The sequence below is a fragment of the Pristiophorus japonicus genome, chromosome 20 (genome assembly GCF_044704955.1).
Source record: "Pristiophorus japonicus isolate sPriJap1 chromosome 20, sPriJap1.hap1, whole genome shotgun sequence".
Classification (NCBI taxonomy): domain Eukaryota; kingdom Metazoa; phylum Chordata; class Chondrichthyes; family Pristiophoridae; genus Pristiophorus; species Pristiophorus japonicus.
The window spans coordinates 62,331,625-62,354,062 of record NC_091996.1 but is presented as its reverse complement, the minus strand read 5'-3'; the positions used below and the strand labels follow the sequence as shown (position 1 = coordinate 62,354,062).

General features: G+C 47.5%; 1 long non-coding RNA gene across 1 annotated transcript in view; it reads left to right on the top strand.

Moving 5' to 3' along the window:
* Nucleotides 1–8,039: 8,039 nt before the first annotated feature.
* LOC139232941 (uncharacterized) overlaps nucleotides 8,040–22,438 on the top strand; it is a 251,097-nt gene continuing 236,698 nt past the window's right edge. Inside the window, exon 1 of the long non-coding RNA XR_011588117.1 lies at nucleotides 8,040–8,101. This is a non-coding gene — a long non-coding RNA (uncharacterized lncRNA). The remainder of the gene's footprint in view (nucleotides 8,102–22,438) is intronic.

Sequence of the window (22,438 nt, the reverse complement as noted above, 5' to 3'; positions counted from 1 at the left end):
AGGGGTAAGTGATTGGCTAGTGATTGGTGAGTAGCTTTTCTTTTTATTTTTTATATCAGTAAGTAACCTGTTAACATTGTTGTTGCCAAATTAAGTGTATCTAAGGGTTAAGTCATGGCAGGAGAGCTCGGTCACGTGATATGCTCCTCCTGTACCATGTGGGAACTCAGGTACACTTCCGGTGTCCCTGACGACTACGTGTGCGGGAAGTGTATCCGCCTCCAGCTTCTGACAGACTGCGTTGCGGATTTGGAGCTGAGGGTGGATTCACTCTGGAGCATCCACGATGCTGAGAATGACGTGAGTAGCACGTATAGCGAGTTGGTCTTACCGCAGGTGAAGGGTCCACAGCCAGCTAGGGAATGGAAGACTGGCAGGAAGAGCAGTGCAAGGAAGGTAGTGCAGGGGTCCCCTGCGGTCATCCCCCTGCAAAACAGATACACTGCTTTGAGTACTGTTGAGGGGGTTGACTCATCAGGAGAGGGCAGCAGCAGCTAAGTTCATGGCACAGTGGCTGGCTCTGTTGCACAGGAGGGCAGGAAAAAGAGTGGGAGAGCGATAGTGATAGGGGATTCAATTGTAAGGGGAATAGATAGATGTTTCTGCGGCCGCAACCGAGACTCCAGGATGGTATGTTGCCTCCCTGGTGCAAGGGTCAAGGATGTCTTGGAGCGGGTGCAGGACATTCTAAAAAGGGAGGGAGAACAGCCAGTTGTCGTGGTGCACATTGGTACCAACGACATAGGTAAAAAAAGGGATGAGGTCCTACGAGACGAATTTAAGGAGCTAAATTAAAAAGTAGGACCTCAAAAGTAGTAATCTCGGGATTGCTACCAGTGTCACGTGCTAGTCAGAGTAGGAACCGCAGGATAGCGCAGATGAATACATGGCTTGAGCAGTGGTGCAGCAGGGAGGGATTCAAATTCCTGGGGCATTGGAACCGGTTCTGGGGGAGTTGGGACCAGTACAAACCGGATGGTCTGCACCTGGGCAGGACCGGAACCAATGTCTTAGGGGGAGTGTTTGCTAGTGCTGTTGGGGAGGAGTTAAACTAATAAGGCAGTGGGATGGGAACCTATGCAGGGAGACAGAGGGAAACAAAATGGAAACAGAAGCAAAAGACAGAAAGGAGATGAGTAAAAGTGGAGGGCAGAGAAACCCAAGGCAAAAAACAAAAAGGGCCAATGTACAGCAAAATTCTAAAGGGTCAAAGTGTAATAAAAAGGCAACCTTGAAAGCTCGGTGCCTCAATGCGAGCAGTATTCGGAACCCAGGAGAGGGCTCTGAGCTAGTTAGAGTGGGTGAGAGCGCAGATGAACAGGATCCCAAGAAAGAATACAAAAGGCAGGAGGCAACAGAGCAGAGTAGCACTGGGGTAAGTGTAAACCACAAGGTGATAGGAAGGGACAATATGTATGAATATAAAGGGGCTGCAGGAGGGGTCAAAATTAAAAATCATGGTTTAAAAACTAGTATTAAAACACTCTACCTGAACGCACGCAGCATTTGAAATAAAGTAAATAAGTTGACGGCACAAATCATTACAAATGGGTATGATTTGGTGGCCATTACAGAAACGTGGTTGCAGGGTGGCCAAGACTGGGAATTAAACATATAGGGGTATCTGACAATTCGAAAGGATAGACAAGAAGGGAAAGGAGGTGGGGTAGCTTTTCCTCCATTTTGAGTGGTCTTGGGCCAGGGATTCCCAGGTGTCGGTGGGGATGTTGCACTTTTTCAAGGAGGCTTTGAGGGCATCCTTGAAGATTTCCTCTGCCTGCCTGGGGCTCGCTTGCCGTGTCGGAGCTCTGAGTAGAGCACTTGTTTTGGGAGTCACGTATCGGGCATGTGGACGATGTGGCCCGTCCATTGGAGCTGACCGCGCGTGGTCGATGTTTCGATGCTGGGGATGTTGGCCTGAGCGAGAACACTGACGTTGGTGCGCCTATCCTGCCAATGGATTTTCAGGATCTTGCAGAGGCAGCATTGGTGTTACTTCTCTAGTGCTTTCAGGTGCCTGCTCTACATATTTCATGTCTCTGAAGCATATAGGAGGGCGGGTATCATTACTGCTCCATTGACCATGAACTTAGTGCCAGGTTTGAGGTCCTGGTCTTCAAACACCCTCTTCCTCAGGCGACTGAAGGCTGCACTGGCACACTGAAGGCGGTGATGGACTTCATCATCGACGTCTGCCCTTGTTGACAGTAGTCGCCCGAGATATGGAAAATGATCCACGTTGTCCAAGGCCTCGTCATGGATCTTGATAATCGGGGGACAGTACTGTGTGGTAGGGGCAGGTTGGTGGAGAACCTTTGTCTTATGGATGTTTAGTGTAAGGCCCATACTCTTGTACGCTTCGGTGAAGGTGTTGACGATGGTTTGGAGTTCGACCTCCGAGCTTGCGTAAACGTAAACGTCGTCTGCATACTGCAATTCAATGACAGAGACTATACAGAGGCTGGTGCTGCTCTCAGCACATTTCTTGAATTTGATGCGCAGTGAAGATCATGTCCATTGTGCCCCTTAGTGGGCGGAATCCGCATTGCGACTCTGGGAGGAGCTCTTCAGCCACTGGGAGAAGGCGATTGAGGAGGATTCTTGCGATGAAATATAAAAACAGATAGCAAGAGTTTCTATAGGTATATAAAAAGTAAAAGAGTGGCTAGATTAAATGTTGGTCCCTTAGAGGACGAGAACGGGGAATTAGTAATGGGGAACATGGAGATGGCAGAAACTCTGAACAAATATTTTGTATCGGTCTTTACGGTAGAGGACATTAATAATATTCCAACAGTGGATAGTCATGGGGCTATAGGATGGGAGGAACTTAACACAATCACAATCACTAAGGAGGTAGTACTCAGTAAGATAATGGAACTAAAGGCAGATAAATCCCCTGGACTTGATGGCTTGCATCCTAGGGTATTAAGAGAAGTAGCGGCAGGGATAGTGGATGCAATGGTTGTAATTTACCAACATTTCCTGGATTCTGGGGAGGTCCCAGCAGATTGGAAAACTGCAAATGTAACGTCCCTATTTAAAAAAGGAGGCAGACAAAAAGCAGGAAACTATAGATCAGTTAGCTTAACATCTGTGGTTGGGAAGATGTTGGAGTCGATTATTAAAGAAGCAATAGCAGGACATTTGGAAAAGCAAAATTTGGTCAGGCAGAGTCAGCATGGATTTATATGGGGAAGTCATGTTTGACAAATTTGCTAGAATTCTTTGAGGATGTAACGAACAGGGTGGGGTGGATAAAGGTGAACCAGTGGATGTGGTGTATTTGGACTTCCAGAAGGCATTTGACAAGGTGCCACATAAGAGGTCACTACACAAGATAAAAGGTCATGGGGTTGGGGGTAATATATTAGCATGGATAGAGGATTAGCTAACAAACAGAAAACAGACAGTAGGGATAAATGGTTCATTCTCTGGTTGGCAATCAGTAACCAGTGGGGTGCCGCAGGGATCAGTGCTGGGACCCCAACTATTTACAATCTATATTAAATACTTGGAGGAAGGGACTGAGTGTAACGTAGCCAAGTTTGCTGACGATACAAAGATGGGAGGAAAAGCAATGAGTGAGGAGAACACAAAAAATCTGCAAAAGGACATAGACAGGCTAAATGAGTGAGCAAACATTTGGTAGATGAAGTATAATGTTAGAAAGTGTGAGGTCATGCACTTTGGCAGAAAAAATCAAAGAGCAAGTAATTATTTAAATGGAGAAAGATTGCAAAGTGCTGCAGTACAGCGGGACCTGGGGATACTTGTGCATGAAACACAAAAGGTTAGTATGCAGGTACAGCAAATGATCAGGAAGGCCAATGGAATCTTGGCCTTTATTGCAAAGGGGATGGAGTATAAAAGCAGGGAGGTCTTGCTACAGTTGAACATGGTATTGGTGAGGCCACACGTGGAATACTGCGTGCAGTTTTGGTTTCCATTTTTACGAAAGGATATACTTGCTTTGGAGGCAGTTCAGGAAAGGTTCACAAGGTTGATTCCAGAGATGAAGGGGTTGACTTATGAGGAAAGGTTGAGTAGGTTGGGCCTTTGCTCATTTGATTTCAGAAGAATGAGAGGTGATCTTATCGAAACGTATAAGATTACGAGGGGACTTGACAAGGTGGATGCAGAGAGGGGAGACTAGAAACAGAGGGCATAATCTTAGAATAAGAGACCGCCCATTTAAAACTGAGATGAGGAGGAATTTCTTCTCTCAGAGGATTGTGGATCTGTGGAATTTGCTGCCTCAGAGAGCTGTGGAAGTTGGGACATTGAATGAATTTAAGACAGAAATAGACAGTTTCTTAAATGATAAGGGAATAAGGGGTTATGGAGAGTGGGCGGGAAGTGGAGCTGAGCCCATGATCGGATCAGCCATGATCGTATTCAATGGCGGAGCAGGCTCGAGGGGCCATATTGCCTTCTCCTGCTCCTATTTCTTATGTTCTTATGTTCTTATGACTTTTCCTGTGGCAGCAGGGAAATTCCTCTGTAATTGCCGCAATCGGATTTGTCACTTTTCTTGAAGATGGTCACGATTACAGCATCTCTGAGATCCCCTGGCATACTTTCCTCCTTCCAAATAAGAGAAATGAGTTCATGGATTCGCGCCAATAGTGCTTCTCCGCCATGCTTCAGCGGGGATTCCATCTGCTCCTGAGGCCTTGTTGTTCTTCAGTTGTCGGATGACCTTTTCAACCTCATGCCGGGCTGGAGTTGTGCTGAGGTGGTGGCGGGTAGCATGCTGCGGGATGGAGTCAAGGACATTCGCGTTGAAGACAGAGTCTCGGTTAAGGAGATCTTTGAAGTTCTCCTTCCAGCAGGCACTGACTACCTCTCTCTCCTTGATGAATATCTCTCTGTTCTTGGCCCTCAGTGGGGTAGGACCTTGGGTGCTTGGGCCATAGTTGGTCTTGACTGTGCTAAAGAATCGACGCACGTCGTGGTTGTCGGCTAGTTGCTGGATCGCCTGTGCTTTTTCCACCTACCATCTGTTCTTTCGTTCGCGAGTTTTATGTTGGACCTCAGCCTTCAGATGTCTACAGAGCTGCTATGTTGCTCTCGAGTTGTGTTGCTGTTTCCAGTTCAAGAATGCCTTGCGCTTGCAGCTTATTAGCTCCTGGATCTCCTGGTCATTCTCATCGAACTAGTTTTGATGTTTCTTGGTGGAGTGACCAAGCGTCTCTTCATAGGTGCTAATTATGGAGGCCTTGAGGGCAGACCAGGCACTATAGACACTCTGCGTTTCCGGTTCACTGGAAGTCGGCAGGTTGGTTGTGAGGCGCTGGCTGAATAGGGCTTTCTTAGCAGGGTCTTTGAGTGCTCCAGCGTTGATTTTCCTGCGGCAGCGTTTCTGTTGCCGCCATTGTTTTGGGGCTACATTGATGGAAATGACAGAGTGGATTAGGTGGTGGTCAGTCCAGCAGTCGTCAGTAATGCGACGTCCTTGCGTTCCCTCACTCAGACAATGACGTAGTCTAGCAGATACCAGTGCTTGGAGGAAGGGTGTTGCCATGAGGTCTTGTACTTGTCTTTCTGACAGAACAAGGTGTTGGTTTTGACAAGACCACGCTCTAAGCATTGCATCAGAAGGAGAGTACCATTGGAGTTGGCTTTCCCTATCCCCTCTCTGCCTATCACACCTCCCCAGAGGTCTGTGTCGTTTCCAATTCTGGCATTATAGTCGCCGAGGAGGATCAGCTTGTTGCCCGGTGGGGCTCGGGTCAGGGGTTGTTCAAGGCTGGAGTAGAATTCCTCTCTGGTCTCATCTGTAGCTTCCAGTGTATGCACTGATGATTGTAGTGCACTGGTTCAAGGCTAGGGTGAGCCGAAGAGTCATGAGGCATTTGTTTATCCTGCAAGGGGAGTCTCTGAGATGGTCAACCAGCTCATTTTTTCAAGGAACAACAGTGACTACACTTCTAAAGTACTTCATTACTGTAATGCACTTTGGGACGTCCTGAGGTCATGAAAGATGCTATATAAATGCATGTATTTCTTTATTCTTTTCATGCGCATTTTCCAAATGTAGATGATATTCTCGGTTTAGGCAGGTGGTACCAACTATGGGTATTTTTCAAACTTAGTTCAATCCTGCTGCTGTTTAATTATCGCAAAATTAACCAATTGCAGTCATTACAAAAATATCCAGCATATATGGGAATAGCATTAAAATGTGTTTATGAAGCCAAATCATTGAGTGTATCATTTTCTATTTCATTGTTATATTTGTTATATTGGGCTCAATTTTGGTCAGGAGTTGCTCCGTTTCTTTTGGAGTAAATTGGTTTTTCTGGAGTTACTTAAAAATCCCCATTTTCCCCAATCAATTTGCACCAGCATAACTGAGTTAGTTACAATTTTTTTAGGTTAGTTTTTTTCTCTCAAAAGGGGGCGTTACCAGCCACCTACGCCAGTTCTGCCCATTTGGGCAACTTTAGCCAGCTAATAGTTACTCCATTTCTACTTAGACCAGCATATGTGGCCACTTCAAAAAACCCTTGCAGAGAGTTAAAGAAATCGGCGCAGGTAGGTACATCGGAGGCCATTCAGCCTGGGATAGGGGCAGGAAGCGGAGAGTACCTGCCTGCACCTAAACCACCAAGCCTTACAAACCACCAAACCTTGCAAACAAAAAGTACTAAGGATTCAATAAGAAATAAAAAATTGAAGTAAGTTCTACCTTCATCTTCAAACTCGGCCCGGAAAGGCAGCGGGCCGGTCGGTGCAGGAGGCCACTCGGCCAGGGCGAGGGGCGGACAGGAACACTGATAGTGCTCCTGCCTGCCACCCAGACTTTTCACCTCCACCACGATGCCTGGGATCCAATTCCAAGTGTTGATCACGCACTGTGCGAAGAACTTTGATAGCAGCAAAAAGTTATCTTTTACCAGTTTGAACCCATGTCCCCTTGTCCTATGTTTCCTCCAATTTATTTTAAAGTAATATTCTGGATTTACATTTTCTATTATTTATAATTTTGTATATCTCGCTAAGATCACCACCAAGTTGAAAAGCCTATTACTCAAGTGTTTCCTCACAACTCAGACCCCTGACACTAAAGATCAACCTCATAACGCTTCTCTGCCTGCCCCTAGCCCAACAAAGGAGGCAGAATAAATGCAGAGAACTTTACCTGAAGGAGCCCAGCAACACAGGGAGGAAGAACATCGCCACGCTCTGAAACTGAGAGAGACCTACTGTTGTTGCACACTCGCAGCACTACTGCTAATGCGCGGACATCACCAGCGGACTCCACTGTGCATGTGCAGACGTCCCGGCACAGTTTTTGGCGCAGAACGCTGGCTCCACCCCTGACTCAAATAGCCATGCTGCGCGACTGCAGTGAAGAGGTTGGACAGCGGCCAAAGTGGCAACGACATTTTTCGTCGCACCTTGGAATGTAGATAAGTGCGCCGAAAAATGGTCTTGGTCAAAATTGAGGTTACACAGTGGAGTTCCCCAAGATTCAGTACTCGGACCACTGCTGTTTTTGATATACGTTAATGACTTGGGGCCCGAACTCGGTCGAAGCCAATGCTCACCCAAATGCCACCCAAAGGACCGCCGATGGACGGCGAGAGACCAGGCGATACTTTTCCAGGAAGATTCCTCTAAAAGAGGTGATAGTACCACCCGGCGGCCAAACAACGGCTTATGCCATCAATCTGGGCGGCAGCGGGCGGGAGCTCTCAATCTCGGCGGCAAAGACTCTTGCCGCCCAAGTGCTGCCGAGGATGGAGTTGGGCTCAGGGAGGGTGGAAGACCTGAAAATAAATATCATAGCAAAAAAAACCACTGCAACACCTTCAGAGGACCTTTTTTTTTCCTTTCTTCACAGTTATCATCGGTGTTAGAACAGTCTCCATGCAGCGGTCCTTCCCCTTGCTGGCGCCAACTCCCGCCCACACCAATCTAGCAGCTTGGCGGGCAGGAGGCCACTTACGCTACTTGACCGCAAGAGGAGGTCAGCAGGTGGTTCCCGGCAGTACTCCCCTTCCACCTGTTCCAGCGCAAGTGGAAAATGGCAAAGAGGGGAGACCGGCAGCAAAACTCGGCGGCAGTCGGCGGCAGCAGGCAGCAGTGGGCGGTAAGGCCACCAATATTGGGGCCTAGGACTTGAGGGTACAGAGCACAAGTTTGAAATTTGCAGATGACACATAACTTGGAAGTGCAGTAAGCAGTGGGGAAGATAGTAATAGACTTAAAGCGAACATAGGATGGTGGAATGGGCACATGGCAGATGAAATTGAACGCAGAAAAGTGTGAGGTGATACATTTTGGTAGGAAGACTAAGTAGAGACAATACAAGCTAAATGGTACAATTTTCTAGGGGGTGCAAGAACAGAGAGACCTGGAGGTGTTTGTGCACAAATCTTTGAAGGTGGCAGGATAGGTTAACAAAGCAGTTAATAAAGCATATGGGATCCTTGGCTTTATAAATAGAGGCATAGAGTACAAAAGCCAGGAAGTTATGCTAAACCTATATAAAACATTAGTTCAGCCCTAGCTGGAGTATTGTGTCCAATTCTGGGCACCACACTTTAGAAAGGACCTGATGGATTTGGAAAGGATACAGAAGAGATTTACTGGAATGATTCAAGGAATGAGGGATTACAGTTATGTGGATAGACTGGAGAAGCTGGGGTTGTTCTCTTTCGAGCAGAGAAGGCTAAGAGGAGATTTGATAGAGGTTTTTAAAATCATGAACCATTTAGATAGAGTAAATAAAGATAAACTGTTTCCAATGGCTGAAGGGTCGATAACCAGAGAGCACAGATTTATGGTGATTGGCAATCGAACCAGAGGCGACATGAGGAAAAACTTTTTTATGCAGCAAGTGGTTAGCATTTGGAATGCACTGCCTGATAGGGCAGTGGAAACAGATTCAATGGTAGCCTTCAAAAGGAAATTGGATAAGTACTTGAAGGAGAACAAATTGCAGGGATATGGGGAAAGAGATGCAGAGTGGGACTTACTGGATTGCTCTTTGAAAGAGCCAGCACAGACTCAATGGGTCAAATGGCCCCCCTCTACAATTATCTGATTCTATATAAGTCTTTGGTATGCCTAAACTTAAAGTATTGTGTCCATTTCTGGTTCCCACAGTTGTGATGGATAATGAGTCTGTGGAGAAGGTTCACAGGACATCAAGAATAATCTTTAAACTTGGATCTCTTCATTATGAGGATAGCCTTACAGTTAGAACTATTAGAGAAATGTAGTCTAGGGGGATGCGAGTGAGGGTGTTAAAATGATGATGGATCAGATGTAGTAGATTTGGAAAAGATACCTAAAATAAATGGTGATAATAGGTTAAGACATGTTGGAAAAGATTCAGGTTAATGGCCAGGAAATATTTATTTTGTCAAACGGTTGTCGGCTGCTGAAGCAGCTTAAAAGAAAGACTTGGATTTATATAGCGCCTTTCACGACCACCGGGCATCTCAAAGCGCTTTACAGCCAATGAAGTACTTTTGGAGTGTAGTCACTGTTGTAATGTAGGAAACACGGCAGCCAATTTGTGTGCAAGAAACCTCCCACAAACAGCAATGTGATAATGACCAGATAATCTGTTTTTGTTATGTTGATTGAGGGATAAATATTGGCCAGGGCACCAGGGATAACTCCCCTGCTCTTCTTCGAAAATAGTGCTATGGAATCTTTTACATCCACTTGAGAGCCTCGGTTTAACATCTCATCCGAAAGACGGCACCTCCAACAGTGCAGCACTCCCTCAGCACTAGATTTTTGTGCTCAAGTCCCTGAACCCACTTGAACCCAAAACCTTCTAACTCAGAGGCAAGAGTGCTACCCACTGAGTCACAGCGGAGTACTGGATCTGGTAAGTCACGGGTGTGCTGTAGTCCTTTCGGAAGGGACTTGACAAGTTCCTGATGGAAGAAGACATTGGTGTGTGGAATTGTTAAGGTTGTTGGTGATGTGTCATGGTTTTCTGGTGCTTGCTTGATTACCTTATGGAGATGGGAAGGAATTCTCCAGAGTTTTTCCTGAAATTGGAGACTATGTTCCCTTTTGTTTTGTCTCCCCGGGAGTTAATATTATTAATTAGCAGTAGAGAACGGCAGTGCATGAGATTGCAGGTCGGGCGGAGAGGGTGAGACTGGCTGATTGCCGGTCTTTTCTTGCCCTTTTTGTGTGTTTGTACCGTTTTGCTCCAGCTCTGACATCACCAACACAGCCCCTCATGATCTCAGTTAAAGGTGGTGGCATCACCAACACATGATCTCACTAGCCGGCTTCAATATCACCAACCCACGGAGTCTGGCATGATTTCACACGCCATCCCCAATGTTGCCAATAGAACTTGTTGAATTTTATTCATAACAGCTTTGGGATCATCAAGTTATCATATTCCAGTCTCTCATCTTGGCTGTAATATTGACACAAACTGTTCTCCTCTTACATAAGAACTTCACTATCTCACATACAGCTTGTTCCACTGACAAATAAAAGCTCATCTGCCAAGACAGATATTCAATTGTCATTTTAATGACTCTTAAATTGTGATGTGACTACCGGTGTTGGCACTGACACATACACTAACTATACAGCATCCGGATGTCTCTAAACTTAGAAGGCGCTGATGAATGATAAAGTTTCATCCATGTGTATTCAATATTAATTCCTATTAAATGAATATTTCATATAGGATACTGTGATGTGGCTAACGTGGTTCTTTTGAAGGTGTATCATTATTGGAATATTTGAACATGCTGTGGTTTGAGTGGATAAATCTACATCGTTTCAGTGCATTATCTGCAAATTAGTTCCAGTTATATTTCTGTGCCTTATTACTGTCCAATTAATTATAAGAACTGGATTCATAGATGTGCTGTTTATAGCACATCATGAGGATATTAGTTGGATCAGTAGTTCATCTTTCCCCAGATCCATTTTCTTTCACATGCAATCTAATGTGATAGAAAAAAAATGGCATGTGTTGTCTTACTGGAACACTGCATTCTATCTCTGAGTGAGCTCTGGAACAATATAAAATTACAGACCAGGTTTCAACACACTCAGCTCTGCTTTTAAAAATAAACATGTCCGTTTCACTAACCTTTCATGTTTAATGGGATTTCTGGCTGTTGTACTCCATGAAGAACAAGACACCACTGATTGGAGCCTCTTCTGCCCTGTACTGTGTGCGGGTTTAAAATGGTGTTATACATCCTGCATGCAGTGACGTGAATGACACAGGATAAATGCTCACAACTCCCCCCAGTTGGTGAGTTCCTAATCTTAGCTGGGCTGTTGGGGAGGAGCTGAATTAAGTTTTTCCCATAGAAAAGGTAAACACAGTTGGTTTTATGTGCTTCCAAGTAGTTTCAGAGAATCATTAGCACATTGTAGAGACCTTGATTCTGCTGCTAACTTAGAGGTGAAAACTGGGGGGCCAGTGACTTCAGCGAATTCACTTCTTTACTTTGCATGTGTAATATATAACTCCATCTAGTGGACTACTGCTCCACCATCCCTTGGAGGAAAATTTTCCTCAGCATCAGCCTAGAATGAGTCTAATTTCGACACCATGTTTGGAAGGTTCTGTTCAAGAGCGAAGGTATCCTCTTCGAAACAGAAAACAAGTGGTTAAGTTTGATTTGTAAATATGGCAAAATAAGTCGGTATCTTTTGTTATGTATGATGATTATGTTGTTATAATTACTTCTTCATTAAGGAGGGAGAAGTGTAATATATAGCTTCATCTAGTGGGCTACTGCGCCACCTAGTGGACTACTGTGGTAATGGCGTGGGTTTGGGGCCAGGGGCCCAGGATCAGCATGGGGCAGCCCACACTGCGATATGTGTGTGCACTAGGTCCGTGCAGCAGAGCAGGTCTCCAGTCATCTTGGATAACCCTTGCCACTGGACCAAGACCGAGCTCTGTCAAGCCCTTGTAGTGGCTGGTGTGCAACGGCCACCCCACGTTAAAAAAATCCACGCACAGGCATCTTCCACCCTTCACGATGTAGTTCAGGACCTGGAATATTAGGTCCTTCACTGAAACACCTGTGAACTCATCCTTTTTTGGCATGGAAGCAAGTCATCCTCGCTTTGAGGGACTGCCTATGATGATGATATAATTACTTCTTCATTAAGGAGGGAGAAATGTAATATATAGCATCATCTAGTGGACTACTCTCCACCTAGTGGACCACTGTGGTAATGCAGCCATTGCTGTTTACAATAGCTAAAAGGAATGGAGCCATCTTGTAGTCTGAGTGTGTTGTGATGTCGTAAAGAATGATGCACTAATATTTATTTTTCTGGAAAAGGTGCGCTCCATCTTTGACAATTGCATCATTGAAACACAAGTAAGTTGTAATAAATCAATTTAATGTCTAATGGACATGCAAGGTAACTTATAGAAAGAAAGATAGCACCTTATCACACCTCTCAGTGCTTCACATATAGTAAATTACTTTGAAGTAAATTGCTGTTATGCACAGCAAGGTGCCACAAATAGAAATTAGCTGAATGACCAGTTAATCTGTTTTTGAGGGTGACGCTGGTTGACGGTGAAATGCTGCTGGCAAGGGCACCAGGAAAACTCCCTGTTCTTCAAATAATGCATGGGGTCTTTAGCGTCCGCCTGAACCAAGGCAAGTGGGGTATGGTTTTACGGATTATCTAAAGGACAACACTTGCGATAGTGAAGCACTTCCTCATTGCTACACTGAAGTGTTGAGCCTAGATTATATGATCAAATCCCGGAGTAGAACCCAGAACCTTCTGCTGTTAGCGTGGCAGTACCAGAGGGCAAGAGACATCAACACATGAGCCTGTTCTCCTTTAATCAATAACATTCCAGCAAGTGCAAGAAAAGAGAACAAGATGAGCCTTGATTCAGTGGTGGAATTCAGGCCATGAGCAATTATTGCATAATTCTCATTCAGCACCAAATCGCAACACTGTCATCTCACCCTGGATTGTTTCTGTCATATATGTAACCAGCATACTACTGTAACCCTTATACAATTGTAACCCTCATGTAACCACTACATACTGTACATACTTACTAGAAATGCACACCTTGACCACAGGGGGTGTACTTGTGGGAGACACTCCTTACCTGGAGATTCAGGTATATAAGGGGAGGTCCCTCGCAGGGCCAGCACTCCTTGGTCCAGGTAATAAAGGTGAAGGTCACAGAGTGACTGTGTCTGCAGTACGTGCCTCGTGTGATTATGTTTAAGAGTTAAGGACTCAACACCTGGCGACGGGAAACGGGAATCACTGAACCCAGAAGATGGCCAGAGGAACGTTACTGTGTGGGTGAAGACTGGGACGATTTTATGGAGAGACTCCAGCAGACCTTTGTCACGAAGGACTGGCTGGGAGAGAATGCGGCTGACCAAGCGGAGGGCGCATCTACTAACAAGCTGCGGGACAAAAACGTACGCGCTGATGAAGGACCTGCTCGCAACCCACAAACCGGCCGACAAGTCTTTTGAAGAGCTCAGCCAGCTGATCAGCGAACACTTAAAATCGGCGAGCAGCATACACATGGCCCGGCACCGGTTCTACACACACTGACGTCGGGAAGGGCAAAACATCTCGGACTTCATGGCAGACTTGCAGTGCTTGGCCAGCCTCTGTAAGTTCTCAGACGCCTGCAGGGGGGAGATATTAAGAGATTTTTTCATTGAGGACATTAGCCATGCCGGGATCTTCAGGAAGCTCATAGAGACCAAGGATTTAACTCTAAAAGGGGCAGCATTGATAGCTCAAACTTTCATAGCCAGGGAAGAAGAGACCAAGCTAATTTATGCGAGTAGTCCTGGGTCCAACGTGGCAACGGACCAAGGAATTAACATGATAAACACGGCTCAAGATCTCGCAGTCAGGCAAAGGCATTTTGAAACTGCAGCAGTCAGACAAAGGCATTTTGTAACTGCCCAAGCTGAAACCGACTCTAAGGTGGGCCCCCGACAGGGACAATGGAGAGGGGAGCGGCAATTCACACCATCAAGGGGACCATTAACACCCACCATCAGAGCGTTTAGAAACAACCAAGGGAACAATCAGAGAGTAATGCCTGCTAACAGTCCTTTTGTGAACAACGATCTCAGCCAATGCTGGAGATGCGGGGGCAGACATTATGCAAAAAGCTGCAAATTTCAGCAGTTCGTCTGTAGGAGTTGTAATGCCAGAGGACATTTGGGTTTGCAACCAGCTGGTAGCGAGGCTAATCTATGAAACAGAGGAATCAGGCGAGGGGCTTGTAGTGCAGGACAATGCCTGGGGTAAAGCCATAGATGCTGAAGTTCAATGGGTTCATGTGGCTGACGTCCACAGCTCATACAGCAAAACGCCACCCATGATGATGAAAGTTTTATTGAATGGCATCCTGCTGCGCATGGAGCTGGACACGGGAGCTAGCCAGTCCCTCATGAGTGCACAACAATTTGAGAAACTATGGCCTCACAGAGCTAGCAGGCCCAAACTGGAACGAATTAATATGCAGCTACAGATGTACACCCAAGAGATCATTCCGGTGCTAGGCAGTGCAAACGTGGTGGTAACACACAATGGGTCACAGAACCGAATGCCACTCTGGATTATTCCGGGAAATGGCCCCGCGCTTTTGGGAAGGAACTGGCTAGATGAGATGAACTGGAAATGGGATGTGCACGCCATTTCATCTGTGGAGCGAAGCTCATGCTCACAGGTACTACAAAAATTCGGGTCACTGTTTCAACCCGGTGTCGGAATGTTCTAAGGCACAAAAGTAGTTATAAGCATCACCCCGGACGCCAGACCAGTGCACCACAAAGCCAGAGCGCTGCCGTACGTGATGCGTGAGAAAATAGAGAGTGAACTGGACAGGCTGCTCAAAGAGGGCATAATTTCGCCCGTTGAATTCAGTGACTGGGCAAGTACCATTGTTCCTGTCCTTAAAGCGGACGGCTCGGTTAGGATCTGCGGTAACTACAAAGCCACCATCAACCGAGTGTCCCTGCAGGACCAATACCCGTTCCCGAAGGCGGAGGACCTTTTTGCCACGTTGGCAGGTGGCAAGCTGTTCACTAAATTGGACCTCACTTCAGCCTACATGACTCAGGAACTGGCTGAAGAATCCAAGCTTCTGACCACCATCACGACGCACAAGGGTTTATTCATCTACAACAGGTGTTCTTTTGGCATCCGTTCGGCGGCCGCCATCTTTCAGAGAAACATGGAAAGCTTGCTGAAATCCATTCCAGGACGACATCCTAATAACGGGTTGAGACACCGAGGAACACCTCCACAACCTGGAGGAGTTGCTACGCCGACTGGACCGGTAGGCCTGCGGCTGAAGAAGGCCAAGTGTGTGTTTTTGGCCCCAGCGGTCGAGTTTTTGGGCAGGAGGGTTGCCGCAGACGGGATCTGGCCTACCGAATCCGTCGTGCGTCCCGGCCCGGCAACACATCGGAGTTGTGATTGTTCCTGGGACTTTTGAACTATTTCGGGAACTTCCTGCTGAACTTTAGCACATTGTTGGAGCCGTTACATGTGTTCCTGCGTAAGGGTTGCAAATGGTTTTGGGGGGACTGTCAAGAACGGGTTTTCAACAGGGCGCGGAACCTGCTTTGTTCTAACAAACTGTTAACGTTGTATAACCCCTGCGATGCATCATCATACGGGGTTGGGTGTGTGTTGCAGCAGGGTAATGGAGGCGGACAACTCCAACCGGTGGCTTATGCCTCCAGGTCGCTCACCCAGGCAGAGCATGGGTACGGCATGATCGAAAAGGAAGCACTCGCTTGCGTTTATGGTGTGAAAAAAATGCACCAATACCTTTTCGGCAGACCGTTCGAGTTAGAAACGGACCACAAGCCATTAACTTCTCTGTTGTCCGACAGCAAGGCGGTCAATGCAAATGCGTCAGCTCGCATACAGTGATGGGCTCTCACGCTGGCTGCGTTTGACTACACCATATGGCACCGGCCAGGCACCGAAAACTGCGCTGACGTGCTCAGCAGGCTTCCCCTTGCCACCACCGAGGGGGCGGCGTAGTAAAGCGCTGAGATGGTCATGGCCGTTGAGACTTTTGACACCGCAGACTCCCCCATCACAGCCCGCCAGATCAAACTCTGGACCAACAGGGACCCCCTCCTATCCATGATAAAGAAATGTGTCCTGACGGGGGACAGGGCGCCCACGCATGGGGCGTGCCCCAAGGAGGTCAGACCGTTTCAGAGACGGATGGATGAGCTCTCCATCCAAGCCGACTGCCTGCTATGGGGCAGCCGAGTGGTCATGTCCCAGAAGGGGAGGGAAGCATTCATCAGGGAACTCCACAGCGAGCACCCTGGCATCGTGTTAATGAAGGCCATTGCCCGGTCACATGTATGGTGGCTGGGGATTGACTCAGACCTGGAACACTGGGTTCGCAGGTGCACGACGTGTGCCCAGCTGGGCAACGCCCCCAGGGAGACCCTGCTCAGCCCATGGCCCTGGCCCACCAAGCCTTGGTCACGCATTCACGTGGACTATGCTGGCCCGTTCATGGGAAAAATGTTCTTGATAATTGTCGATGCATACTCGAAATGGATCGAGTGCATCATATTAAACTCGTGCACGACATCCATCACCATGAAGAGCCTGCGCACGGTTTTCGCGACCCAGAGCTTACCGGACATTCTGGTCAGCGGCAATGGCCCGTGTTTCACCAGCCATGAATTCCAGGAGTTTTTGTCGGGTAATGGCATCAAACATGTCCAGACGGCGGTGTTCAAGCCGACTTCCAATGGCCAGACGGAACGTGCGGTCCAAGTCATAAAGCAAGGCATGCTCCGCATCCAAGGACCCTCTCTGCAGCACCGCCTATCGCGCCTCCTGCTGGCCTATAGGTCCCGACCGCACTCACTCACGGGAGTTCCACCAGCGGAACTCCTCATGAAACGTACGCTCAAAACGCGGCTGTCCCTCATCCACCCAACCCTGGCAGACATTGTTGAGGGCAAGCGCCAGTCCCAAACCCGAGTGCCATGATCGTAACTCAAGGGAGCGGTGTATAGAAATGGATGATCCGGTATTTGTACTTAACCATGCATTGGGACCCAAGTGGCTGGAGGGCACCGTAATTGGTAAAGAGGGAAACAGGGTCATAGTGGTCAGACTCAATAATGGGCAAATATGCTGCAAACAGTTGGACCAAGTAAAGAAAAGGTTCAGCATAGACACCGATGAACATGAAGAAGAGCATGAGATGTCAACCACACCACTGCCAGTGGACGAGCAACAAGGACAATCACCAGCATGCACAGTCCCTGTGGCCAGCCCGGACAGGCCGGAATCACCTCAGGTGACAGAAACGCATGCCAAGGCTCAGCCACCAGAGCCTCAACTGCAGCGCTCCACAAGAAAGCGTCGACCACCTGATAGACTTAACCTTTGAGTCAAAAAGACGTGAGGGGGGAGGTGATGTTATGTATGTAACCAGCATACTACTGTAACCCTTATACAATTGTAACCCTCATGTAACCATTACATACTGTACATACTTACTAGAAATGCACATCTTGACCATAGGGGGTGTACTTGTGGGAGGCACTCCTTACCTGGAGATTCAGGTATATAAGGGGAGGTCCCTCGCAGGGCCAGCACTCCTTGGTCCAGGTAATAAAGGTGAAGGTCACAGAGTGACTGTGTCTGCAGTACGTGCCTCGTGTGATTATGTTTAAGAGTTAAGGACTCAATAGTTTCTTCATGATGTATAAATTATTTTTATTAGCTTAAAGAACTTCCTTCTTTCTATGTAACATAGTTTTGAGTTTCTTACCCTTCTGAAGGGGTTAACAGAGCATTTCGCTACTGGATGGCAGGGAGATGAGAGAGTACACTGTGTACACAGAGGGACCTTGCTTCAACTAAGACAATTATAAACGAGTAATCCATTTGAGAAACTCAAGTCAGCGGCAAAATATTTATGATATTGGCTGACTGGGTGGTCTGGTGACAGAGAACACTATTTATTCACTTATACTTCTGGGACTCATGGTGGGATGAAAGGCTGCACACTCCCTAGCTGTTAAGGCCCTACCTGAAATAAAAACAGAAAATGCTGGAAATGCTCAGCTGATCAGGCCCTACCTGAGATGGGTTTTGGTCAGCATCTATGCAATTCCTCATGGATGTGTGCCAAGAACATAAAACTAGCCGTAAAAACATAAGAAATAGGAGCAGGAATAGGCCACTTGGCCCCTCGAGCCTGCTCCACCATTCAATAAGATTGTTATGTCTCAAATAAAGCAATGTGACGGAGTACTGTAGACTTGAGTAAGTGCGACCTTAGTCTCTTTATTCTGACTCCAGAGTGCTGGCACAGCATGGGAGGCCTGCTTATATGCTGGGATCCCTTGGGACTCCAACAGATGCACCCTCTATTGGCAGTAGAATGCTGGTTACAAGGTGTTGCATACATAACATCACCCTCCCCCCCCCAAAGTCAATAGTACACTTATTTACAGGGTGAGACGATCTGGGGCTTTCCACTCCCTAGTCGATCGTCTCGGTACAAACACAGGTGCAGGTGAGTTGGTTGGGCCTTCGCTGAGCTGCTGCGGAGCTGTCTTTGCTGGGCTGCTGGGGATGATGGATTCAGCTTCGTGGTCAATCGTGATGTCGGTTGCCACTTGTGTGCGTATCGGAGGCTCGAAGTTGGTGGTGTCCTCTTCAGGTTGCTCGTGGCTGTCTGTGAATCGCAGTTTGGTTTGGTCCAAATGCTTTCTGCAAGTTAGTCCATTTGTAAGTTTGACCTCAAACACCCTACTCCCTTCTTTGGCTACGACAGTGCCATTTGGGCCCATGTCCATAGTTGAGTACAAATACAGGGTCTTTGACTTCACTATCGGGTGACAAATTTGCACGATCATGGTACATGCTTTGTTGATGCCGCCTGCCCTCAACATGATCATGGAGATCAGGGTGGACTAGAGAGAGCCTTGTTTTGAGTGCGCTTTTCATGAGCAGTTCGGCAGGGGGAACCCCGGTGAACGAGTGGGGTCTTGTGCGGTAGCTAAGCAGAACTCAGGACAGGCAGGTCTGCAGGGAGCTTTCCGACACGCGTTTCAAGCTTTGCTTGATGGTTTGGACTGCCCGTTCTGCCTGGCTGTTGGATGCGGGCTTGAACGGGGCAGATGTGACATGCTTGATCCCATTGCAGGTCATGAATTCCTTGAATTCAGCGCTGGTGAAGCATGGCCCATTGTTGCTGACAAGGACATCAGGCAGGCTGTGCATGACAAACGTGGCTCGTAGGCTTTCGATGGTGGACGTGCTTACAGACATTATTATACACTCAATCCATTTTGAATAAGCATCCACAACAACCAAAAACATTTTGCCTAGGAACAGGCCAGCAAAGTCAACATGGATCCGAGACCACGGTTTGGAGGGCCATGGCCACAAACTTAGTGGTGCCTCCCTGGGTGCATGGCTCAGTTGAGAGTAAGTGTTGCATTGGCGCACGCAGGACTCCAAATCTGAGTCGATGTCAGGCCACCACACATGAGATCTGGCTATAGCTTTCATCATTACTATGCCTGGGTGGGTACTGTGTAGGTCGTGTATGAACGTTTCCCTGCCTTTCTTGGGTAAAACCGCGCGATTAACTCACAAAAGACAGTCCGCCTGTATGGACATTTCGTCTTTGCGCCGCTGGAACGGCTTGATCTCTTCATGCATTTCCTCTGGGACGCTGGACCAGCTCCCATGGAGGAAACAGTTTTTTACAAGGGACAGTAAAGGATCCTCGCTGGTCCAGGTCCTGATCTGGTGGGCCGTAATGGGTGACTTTTCATTTTCAAATGCATCCATCACCAAGAACAAGTCTGCAGGCTGTGCCATTTCTACCCCGGTGGTGGGCAATGGTAGCCGACTGAGAGCATCTGCGCAGTTCTCTGTGCCTGGCCTAGGTGAATTACATAGTTATATACAGACAGCATGAGCGCCCATCTTTGGATGCAAGCAGAGGTATTGGTATTAATACCTTTGCTCTCTAAGAATAGTGATATGAGCGGCTTGTGGTCAGTTTCTAACTCGAACTTAAGTCCAAACAGATACTGGTGCATTTTTTTCACCCCGTAAACGCATGCCAGAGTTTCTTTTTCAATCATGCTGTAGGCCCTTTCGGCCTTGGACAAACTCCTGGACTCATAAATGACAGTTGCAATGTTCCCGATTCATTTGCTTGTTGTAACACACACCCGACCCCGTACGAAGACGCATTGCAAGCTAGCACTAAACGCTTACATGGGTCATACAGAACAAGCAGTTTGTTGGAACATAACAGATTTCTGGCTTTCTCAAAAGCAGTCTCTTGTGATTTCCCCCATACCCAGTCATCTCCATCACATAGCAACACATGTAGAGGTTCTAGCAAGGTGCTTAACCCGGGTAGGAAATTACCAAAATAATTGAGAAGTCCCAGGAACGACCGCAGCTCCATCACGTTCTGTGGTCTAGGCATGTTCTTGATGGCCTCCGTCTTGGCGTTGGTGGGTCTGATGCCGTCTGCCACGATTCTTCTTCCTCAGGACTCGACTTTGGCGCCAGGAAAGCACACTTCGAGCATTTCAACCTGAGCCCCACACGATCTAGTCGACTTAGAACCTTTTCCAGGTTCTGCAAGTGTTCGATGGTGTGCCGACCTGTGATCAATATGTTGTCCTGGAAAACCACGGTGTGCGGAACCAACTTTAGCAGACTCTCCATATTCCTTTGAAAAATAGCCGCGGCCGATCGAATCCAAAACGGGCATCTATTGTAAATGAACAGACCTTTGTGCGTGTTGATGCAGGTGAGGCCTTTCGAAGATTCTGCCACTTCCTGCGTCATGTAGGCTGAGGTCAGGTCCAACTTGGTGAACTTCTTCCCTCCTGCCAGCGTTGCAAATAGATCGTCTGCCTTGGGTAGCGGGTATTGGTCCTGCAGCGAAAAACGGTTAATCATTACTTTATAGTCCCCATAAATTCTGACCGTGCCATTGCCCTTGAGAACCGGAACAATCAGACTGGCCCACTCGTTGAACTCAACCGGCGCGAAGATGCCCTCTCGTTGCAGCCTGTCCAGCTCGATCTCCACTTTCTCTCGCATCATGTATGGCAGTGCACATGCCTTGTGGTGGATGGGTCGTGTACTGGGAACCAAGTGGATCTGCACCTTCACCCCAAGGAAATTTCTGATGCCTGGATCAAACAACGACAGGAACTTGCTCAAAACCTGGGCACATGAGGATTCGTTGACGGACGAAAGCGCTTGGCTGTCATCTCAGTTCCAGTGGATTTTTCCCAGCCAGCTTCTGCCGAACAGTGTGAGGCCATCTCCTGGTACAATCCATAGTGGTAGTTCGTGCACTGCTCCATCATAGGAGACTTACTGCTGCACTGCCAATTACAGGGATCAGCTCTTTAGTGTAAGTTCTCAGCTTGGTATGAAAAGGGCTCAGCTTGGGCTTTTGTGCCTTGTTGCATCACAACCTTTTGAAGGCCTTTTTGCTCATGATAGACTGACTCGCACCCGTGTCCAATTCCATGGATACTGGAATTCCGTTCAGTTCAACTTTTAACATGATCGGTGGACATTTCGTGGTGACGATGTGTACCCTGTACACTTCTGCCTCCTCGGTTCGAGTCTCTAGTTCAGTTTGATCCGCCATGGATCGGTCTTCCTCTGCAATGTGGTGGTTTGCAGGGTTTGCAGCTCATCTGCACATTCGCTGGAGGTGTCCCATTGTTCCACAGCCTTCGCACGCATAGTGTTTGAAGCGGCATTGATGGGCTCGATGATCACCTCAGCAGCGCCAACAAGGTGTTACTTGCCTCGCATTCACACTTAAAGGCGGACTCTGAGCCATCTGAGGTCGTGCAGCTGCAGGCGTGTACGTTCTGCCATATGCATTCCTCCCTGAAAACAACGTTACTTTGTGTCAGTACTTGCCGATGCATCTTAATGCTGCGAAATTTGTTTGGTGTTATTGCTGGTGGACATAAATGCCTGGGCTACCGTTATGGCTTTGCTCAGGTGCGGTGTTTCAACAGTCAATAGTTTGCGAAGGGTAACCTCATGGCCAATGCCAAGCACAAAAAGTCTCTTAGCATTTGCTCCAGGAATCCATCGAATTCGCAATGTCCTGCAAGGTGCCTTAGTTCGGCGACGTAGCTCGCCACTTCCTGGCTTTCAGACAGTTGACATGTATAAAATTGATATCTTGCCTTCAGAATGCTTTCCTTCGGATTTAGCTGCTCCCGGACCAGCGTACACAGTTCTTCATATGATTTGGTTGTTGGTTTCACCGAAGCAAGAAGCTTCTTCATGAGGCCATAGGTTGTTGCCCCGCAGACGGTGAGAAAGATCGCCCTTCGTTTGGCAGTGTTCTCATTCCCTTTCAGTTCATTGGCCACGAAGTATTGGTCAA